The following is a 9,400-nucleotide window of genomic DNA, read 5'->3' on the forward strand; positions in this document are numbered from 1 at the left end:
ACCTTATGGTTCTCTCCTGCATATTCCAAAATCCAGGAGTGAAGTTACATCAGCTTGACCAAAAAAAAGGGAGGGGCTCAAATAGAGATGGAGTGATAACTGGGACACCACACAGGTGGATCCTCTTTCCAAGTGGCAGTTCACTGCCCTAAATGCCCCAGGTAGAGAAACACAGGTCAGGATTCAGAGCCCAACGTCAAACATAGGGTGCTTTGTTTCAACAGATTAAAAAGCAACTCATGGTATCACTACAAATATATCTGAAAGGTGTTGGCAACTTCAAAGGTATTCATTAAGAGATCTTCTCATTACAGCCCCTTCAAGTTTACTAAACTGTATAAAGGCACTTTTATAAAAGCATGGCCAGTAGGCCTTTTAATAAAGACCTCCTGTAGATAACTGGACCAGGAGAACTGTGTTGAAGGCCTGGGATGGCGAGCAGTGTGTTGTGATGTGTTTCCTAGGGCAAAGTTCCTAACCCTTCACCCCGGTTTCCTTTTTAAAACCCAGCCTTATAGGGACATTGAGATGATTAAGTAATATTGTTTATGAACAAACTCATTAATGTTAATCTTTACAGGTAAAACAAAATGCTCACAATTACCATCTGAACTAAAACCTGTGATACTTTGGGATTCCAGGAACCTCCCAAGTGAATCAGACCTAATAACAAGCAATAGGAGAGGAAGGTTAAACTCAACCCACTCCTTGGGGTTCAGAAAGAACAAAATGGTGGGGTATTGAAGGAAAGAGGCTATTGGAAGATCAGGATTCGAATAAGAATTGGAAAAAATATTCTTTCATTCTCCTAATGTTCAAATGATCTCACTTAGTTTAAAGAAGTGAAACCTATAGGGTCTGGTTAAAATTTTGAAGCTTTCTGAAAGGTTGGTCACAAAGATAAGAAAAAAGGGAAGAGCCATTGTTGGACAGATGAAGTAACATACATACACTGTAATTTTGAACCCTGGACAAAAACATCTACAGTGATTATAATCTAGCTTCCAGTCCAGAGTCCAGTTTAGCCAAATATTTTGTTCATGCTTTTTAAAACTCAGTGGTGAGTTCATAAAAATGTCTGCAACCCAGATGAGGTTGTTAAATTCTTTCGTAAGAACAAGACAGAGAAGAGAAGTGATTTACTGAAGTATGTTGCTAGGTTTGTTTTTTATTTTTATTTTTGCTCTTCTAATCCCCAAGCCCACAGCAGCCTGTCTAGTTGAATCTTGATTTGTTTTTGTCTCATATGAATGTGAACATCCATCCTCCCAGCAGAAATGGTAAATAGCTGTACACATCTATGTCATGAAGTGGTCATAAATAATGATCATTTATGGGGCTGGTGGGAGGGCAACCTTTGTGCTTAGAGAACTGCTTGCAGCAATACTGTTCTATGAAGTTTTCTGTAACTAAAGGAGCAAAAACATTGAGTCTTGTTGCTTAAAGTTAAAATTTTTAAATAATACATAGTAAAAAAAGAACTTAATATGTCATACGGTGGTATAAATGAAAAACTCTATGTCTGGTAACAACTTTAAATTATCCGTTTGTTTTAGGCTACAAAAATCATGCATGAACACTGTCTTATAAAAATTTCAAACCATACAAACAAAGTTAGAGTCCCTCTTGACCATCACCCCAGTTACATTCCCCCATTGCTAACAGAGGTGGATTTGTTTCCAGATCTTTATAATCTTTATAAGTATATATGTTTGTTTGTTTGTTTTTTATGTTACACAAATGGCATACCACATTTATTATCCAGCGACTTGCTTTTTTTGACAATAATGTCTTGGATATCTTTCCATGTGAAGAGTACATATATATTGATTTTACTTCTTTAAACTGTTGTGTAATATGACAGTGTCATAATTTGTGTATGTGCAATAAACATTTAGATACTTCCAATTTTTTGCTATGTCACACAGAGCTGAACATCATTGTCCCTACTTTCTGGTACACATGTGGAAGTGTTTCTTTGGAATAGGTAGGAAGTACACATTTTTAGCCGTTTCTATTTTTAGTTCTTCTGTTATTCATCATAACTGTTCAAAATAATATGCTTTCCTAGCCAGTTTGGCTCAGTGGATAGAGCGTCAGCCTGTGGACTGAAGGGTCCCAGGTTCGATTCTGGGCAAGGGCACATACCTCGATTGCAGGCTAGATCCCCGGCCCTGGTTGAGGCTCATGTAGGAGGCAACTAATCGATGTGTCTCTCTCACATTGATGTTTCTATGTCTTTCCCCTCCCTTCCACTCTTTCTAAAAATCAATGAAAAAATATCCTCAGGTGAGGATTAACAAAACAAAAACCAAAATAATATACTAATCATTTATTTCTTGATTTACCAAATTTAGATCTTATCCATTGACTCCTTACTATGAAAGATGGGGAATTTAGCTCACTTATATGTGTAGGGAGCGGCTCTAGAGTTAAGCCTCGGATTGACCTGTGGCAGAGCCACAAACAAGTCCCAGTTTAGAGGGAAGAGTCCTTTTAGCATAATTAAGCTTGACCTTGTAGCACTCCCTAGATCAGCCGTGGGCAAACTACGGCCCACGGGCCGGATCAGACCCGTTTGAAATGAATAAAACTAAAAAAAAAAAAAAAGACCGTACCCTTTTATGTAATGATGTTTACTTTGAATTTATATTAGTTCACACAAACACTCCATCCATGCTTTTGTTCCGGCCCTCCGGTCCAGTTTAAGAACCCATTGTGGCCCTCAAGTCAAAAAGTTTGCCCACCCCTGCCCTAGATCCTTCCTAGGTTGCTAATGGGCTGTGGGAGATGCAGCAAGTGCTGCGGAAACAAGTGAAACTCACAAGAACATTGTAACTATGCTGACCACTACCTTGTTTTTCTTTGACTATAAAATAAAGCCTCAGTTTGCTGGCTGGATCCAGACACAGGAGATCCACTGAGCCCCAGCTATATTCTCTTTGTCTGTCTTTTCTTTAATCCTTTACCACCCCTCCTCAGGCTCACCGAACCCTTGGTTGTGCTGGAACGGCACATATATGAACTTTCCCCTCCCCTCCATTCCCAAGTTTTGTTAATTATCTATATATATAAAAGCCTAAGCAACCGTTATGATGGAACAACCAGAACGACTGGTCACTATGATGCACACTGACCACCAGGGGGCAGACGCTCAACACAGGAGCTTCCCCCAGCCTGCAGACCCCGATCATTGATGGGGCCTGCTGGCCAACCTCCTGGTCCCTCCCCCTGGCCAGCACTCCCTGATTGCCTGATTGGGGCCAGGACCTTGGGCTGGGATGGAGAACTGAGGACCAGATCCCTCCTTGGGGCTTGTGGCCAACCTCCTGGGTCCCTCCCCCCATTCCTACCCCTGGCTGGCAGGCCCCAATTGGCCTGCCGCCTGCCCACCAAGGTGGCAGTTGGTTCCCCCCCTCCCAAACCCCTCAGCGTGTCTCGATTGCCTGATCGGGGCTGGGACCCGGGCTGGTACAGGGAACTGGGGGTGGGTGGTGGTGGATGTGAGCAGCAAGGGAAGGAGGAGGCGGGGAGGTGGGGAGGCAGGGAACCTGATCAGCCCTGATCGCTGGCCACGCCTAGGGACCCCGCCCATGCACAAATTTCGTGCACCGGGCCTCTAGTATTTTTATAATTGGCCCTTCTATTGATTACTTTTATAACTTTATATAATATACTTAAAGTCTAGTTCTTATATAATCAACTGTAGACAATATCTTTTGATTCTCTATCATAAACAATGCAGAAACCAGCACCTCTAGTTTGTCCTCCTCTTACAGTACTACTTTTACTTTATGCAGGTTTATAATTTTTACATCCTATTCTGGAACTATACAATCTTCCATGGTTTCTCTGTGTGCTGGTTCTAAAAATTAGAAACCTTTTGGCAATGTTTTACTATTTGACTCTTTAAGTAACATTCTTGATACACCAAATACTGTTGTTGAATCCTTAGAGAAGTAGTACTGTTCAAAGAAACCTGTTTAAACATTAAGGCCACATGGATTGCATTTGCTTACACTTTATGTTGTGTTGGAAGTCACATTGCACTTTAGTTTGCTTCATAGATGGAGCTTAACTTTCTAACAAAGTTTTCCACCTCTGACGTTTCTAATCTTTCTCTATTTCTTCCTTCCTGCACCCCACCCCCCTTATTTCTTATCCAACTCTGCCTTCGTCCTGTACATTTGCAGTTCTATTTTACCTGTAAATTAGGTCTTATTCACGTTCTCTTTTTCAGAAAGTCATCAAATTCTATGAATTACTCCTCCCTCCTATTCTCTTTTGTACATCTTTACCCTTGTTTCAATGAGAGTTTGGTGGAAGGGAATGTAAATACTTGAGTTCAGTCATCCTTCTTGAACAAGACAAAGCCAAGAATTTTTAAAAATTCCACTGTTTCTTTGAAGGCTTTTTCAATATATTGGTGCCAGTTTCAGCAAAAAGGGAAACTCTTGATTTTGTAAATTAACCAGAGACAGGTGAGATTAGTCTGTAACCCAAACCATAAAACCAAACTCTAACACCTGCCATAAAAGGTGTTCACTGATTCTGTTACAAGGCACTTAAGTCTAAAAAATTAACCTTTTCATCCTTATCTTCCAGTCCTAGCTAAGAAGGGAAGGGACTTAAGGAAGAGTCCAGGGTCCATGGCAGAGCTACAGGGTTAGGCTTTTTAAATGGCTCATTCTTTTCAGTGCTGCCCTAGAGAATTGGGGAAGCCAGGAAAACACAGTGGGTAACAATTTGGGATGCAAGGATTCTGACACTTCATACTGTTTGATTGTTTACTACTTCATTTCTTAAGCTTCAGTTTTCTCATCCACAAGGTGGGGGTAATAATCATGACCACCTCTTATGGTTGTTATAGCGATTAATTGTGGTAATACATGTAAAGCACTTGGTGCCAACACATCAATAAGTATTAGCTATTTTTTTCTTTTATTTTTTTAAATTTTATTTTATTGTTTAAAGTATTACAAATAGTAGTACATATGTTTCCTTTTCCCCCCATTGTAGCTATTTTTATAATGAAACTTGCATTCTGAATATATACAGTTCTCTAGGGGAAATTCCAGAGAAAAGAAGGAATGTAGCCCTAACCGGTTTGGCTCAGTGGATAGAGCGTTGGCCTGCGGACTCAAGGGTCCCAGGTTCGATTCCGGTCAAGGACATGTACCTTGGTTGCGGGCACATCCCCGTAGGGGATGCGCAAGAGGCAGCTGATCGATGTTTCTCTCTCATCGATGTTTCTAACTCTCTAACCTTCTCCCTTCCTCTCTGTAAAAAATCAATAAAATATATTAAAAAAAAAAAAAAAGGAATGTGGTCCCAACCCTTGAAGAGTTCCTAGTCTAAGGAATGGCTAATATTTTCACTCTATAATGCCTTATATATGGCAAGAGTTTAATGGATATCTGTTGGATAAATTATTGAATAATCTTTGGTCCTGAGGAAGACATGGCTTCTCCTCTCAGGGAATATTCAAAGAGAAGTAAAATACGTATTATATAAACAAGTATATTTAATCACAGTGCACTCACATGACAATTCATTCAACCAATATTTCTCACTCATTAACTGTATGGAGAAATTATGTTAAGACATTTAACAAGATACAGTTCCTGCCTTCAAGGGGTTTAAAGTATATAAGATTCCTACACAGAGCTAAATACATTACAGTGAAAGTGTTACTGATCAATTGGGGAAAAGGCAATTGTCCAAGCTGCCTTATTCTCATGTCCAAGTCCTCTCTCCCCTCTCTGGTCACCATCCATCTCTCATGATGTATCCATAGCAATGTTTATTTCTGAGGTAATAAAAATAATAAAAATAATGTGGACTTCATCTGAAAAAAAATGAAGATATATAGATGACTCCCTACTTCTCTAGACAAAATCACATTTAATTTCCCTGTAGGCAAATCAGCTTTCTAGAGAATACACATTGTTTCCACTGACTTCCTAACCCCAGCTATTCATTGACTTTTTTGTGTGATAGAAATCTTTTACTCCATTAGTCATCTCATAAGTACATACCTATGGGGAAGTTGGAAAAATTTTTACTTGCAAATTCTACCATTACCTCAAACTCAACATGTTATATTTCTGGGGTGAAGACTGGTGTAGTGAGAAAAAAAAAACACCAACTTTGAAGCTAGACAAACATGAGTCCAAATCTCTGTTCCTCTTCTTACTAGGTAAGTGATATTGGGCAAGCTAACTTAAGCTCTCTGAGTCTGTTACCTCTTACATAAAATGAAAGTCATAGTGCTGTGTCAGAAATCACTAATTCTTTCTCCAAATATAGCCTATTCTTTATCATAGTAATAGAATTTTAGCTGGTCACAAAGTTGCTTGGATAAAACAAGCCTTCCTTGGCCATATGAATAAATTCTGGTTAAAGGGATGTGTGTTGGTAAATGTTTAACTGGCTCATACACACATACACACACACACACACACAAATGTGTGTGTGTGTGTGTGTGTGTGTGTGTGTGTGTGTGTATATATGTAAGCACATACATTTATTATAAATTTTACTGATATTAAATATACGAAATTTATAAATAATAATAGAATATACAGTAATCTGTCATAAGTTCTATATAGCTAAGTGAATCTTACAGAATGCTTTGGCTGGTTATTGCTGAACTCTTAGATCTGTATGCAACCTATGATCGCACTTCAACCATGATTTGGCAAATGGGGTCCACTATCATTTCCCAATAAATTTATTGTCATTTAATTGGAAATGTGATCTACTATTAAACTATTTTCTATCCTCATATCAATTATATTCATTAAACTAAAATCTCTTTCAGCTTTAGCACTACATATGTTGGAACCTCACTCATTTGTCAATGAGGTGAGTGACTTCTGTGCTGAATTGGGTAATAGTTTTCAAATACGGGAAGAGTATTTCCTTAATGTTTTGTGCTATTCATAATGTGATGGGCACAGATATGCCACACTGTTAATTTTAATATGTATTTTTAACATTTCTTCCCATCACTTTCTTAAGTTTAGACAAATAACAAAATAATAAATCAAGCTCTGACTTTAACATTTGCTGATTTCCATGGTGTAAATATTCTCATAATGACTGCATTCAAACTACCAGCATAAGGCTACTGAACACAAAGTTGGGAAGAAATATTCAGTGATTCCACCATCTGAATACGATAGATATAATTTCATATGTGATGGTTCTTTGGAATTCTTTGAATTGTCTATTTATGTCTTCTTACCATTCTTACCATATTTTTTCTTTCTCTCACTTGTAAGAACTCTTTGTATGTTGTTAGTCATATGTATCATCTATCACTAGAAAGTAAACTTCATGAATACAGGAATATCATTTAGACAGATAACAAAATAATAAGTCAATCCCTGACTTGTAGCATTTGCTGAATGTTTTATTCAGCATGGCATCCGGTAACACCTATTGTATAAAAGGTGTTCAAATAAATATTTGTTAAATGAATGAATGTGTTGCAAATATTTCCTCAGACTATAACTTATCTTTTTATTTTATTTATGTTTTTTGCTATAGAAAAATGTTAAGTTGTATGTTATGTTGTCAAATATGTCTGCTTTTTCATTTATTGTGTCTGAGTTTTCTGTCCTATTTAAGAATGTCTCTCTCATCTCAAGGTTGATTATTCTCCTAATTTTTTTCTAAAAGTTTTATTTTTTGGTTACATTTAAATCTGGAATCCATCTGGGATTTATTTTTGTATATGACATGTATTTCTTCCAGATGCCTAGCTTGTTGTGCCACTTCTGTAAATAAATTATTATTTTTTTCTGCTTAACTGAAATTCTACCTTTATGATACATTAAGTTCCCATGCATGCTGGACTCTATTTCTAATTTGTTCCATTATCTATTTGCCTACTTCTGGATCTTTATGATACTCTTTTGATATACTGATTTTATAGTAATTGTAATATAATAACAGAACACAGTTGTAATATTTACTATAATATACTGTTCTAAGCAATTTAGATTTAATCCTCACAAAAACCCTATGAGGTACTATTGATATCCTCATTTTACTGATGATGAAATTAAGGGGAAGAGAGGTTGAAGAACATGTTCTGCACCCTACCACCAAGAGCACAGCCTGGGTATGAGCCCTGTTTTTAAGCATTAGGCCAAATTCCTTCTCTGTGTAGCCTAAAACCCTTTACTACTCTTCGTAAAAATAATTTTCTTAGCTTATTCTTCTATAGTCTTCTTTAAAATAATTTTACTCAGTTCCCAAACAAAAACAAAACCTCTTTATTGGGATTCTAATGAGAATTGCATTAACTTTATATATTAATTCTAGGAGGCATGTGTTTTTATAAATTAAGTATTCCCATTTAGAAACATGATAAACTTTCTGTATGTTCAGTTTTCATTTCATGTATTCTTCAAGGTTTTATTGTTTTTTTAAAAATAGGTCCTGTCTTGTAAAATTTTATCCCAAGTATTTTAAAAGTTTTGCCATTGTCATGAATGAAATTTTTCCCTACACTTGAAAGTATAGAGGAATACCTTTGATAATATTGTTCTCTCTCTCCCTTCTTCCCTCCCTCCCTTCCCTAACCTAATTTTTAGTTACCCAATGTTAAAATTAATATAGAAAAAAAGATAAATTATTGATTCTTTTTCTTTGATTTACTAGTTTTCAAGATAATGAATTAATTTCCTATAATTCTCTGAAGATGATAGAATTGGTGTTTTTTGAATTGGTAGCCCTGGCCGGTGTGGCTAAGTGCTTAGAATATTGGCTGGTGCACTGAAGGGTTGCATGTTTGATTCCTGGTCAAGGGCACATACCTGGGTAGCAGGTTTGATCCCTGGCACTGGTTGGGGTGCATGCGGGAGGTAACCAATCGATATGTATCTCTCTCACATGGATGTTTCTCTCTCTCTATCTATCTCTCCCTTCCTCCCGTCCACTCTCTAAAAAATATGGAAAATAATATCCTCAGGTGAGCATTCAAGTTAAAAAATTAAAAAATATATTTTTATTGATTACTAGAGGCCCGGTGCACAAAAATTTGTGCACTCGGGGGGAAGGGGGGTCCCTCAGCCCAGCCTGTGCCCTCTCGCAGTCTGGGACCCCTCAGGGATGACCACCTGCTGGCTTAGGCCCACTCCCCGGGGGATTGGGCCTAAGCTGGCAATCAGACATCCCTCTGGCAGCCCAGCAGCCCTCAGGGGATGTCCACTTGCCAGCGGGGAGCAGACCTAAGCTGCAGTCAGACATCCTTAGCGCTGCTGAGGAGGCAGGAGAGGCTCCCACCACCACTGCTGTACTGGCAGCCATCAGCCTGGCTTGTGGCTGAGCAGAGCTCCTCCCATGTGAGAGCGCCCTGACCACCAGAGGGCAGCTCCTGCATTGAGCG

General features: G+C 38.3%; 1 long non-coding RNA gene across 1 annotated transcript in view; it reads right to left on the reverse strand.

Moving 5' to 3' along the window:
* Nucleotides 1-3,265: 3,265 nt before the first annotated feature.
* Nucleotides 3,266-9,400, reverse strand: part of LOC106725846 — a 22,759-nt gene continuing 16,624 nt past the window's right edge. The window contains exon 4 of the long non-coding RNA XR_001361845.1: nt 3,266-3,276. This is a non-coding gene — a long non-coding RNA (uncharacterized LOC106725846). The remainder of the gene's footprint in view (nt 3,277-9,400) is intronic.

This window comes from Myotis brandtii, unplaced genomic scaffold (genome assembly GCF_000412655.1).
Source record: "Myotis brandtii unplaced genomic scaffold, ASM41265v1 scaffold191, whole genome shotgun sequence".
Classification (NCBI taxonomy): domain Eukaryota; kingdom Metazoa; phylum Chordata; class Mammalia; order Chiroptera; family Vespertilionidae; genus Myotis; species Myotis brandtii.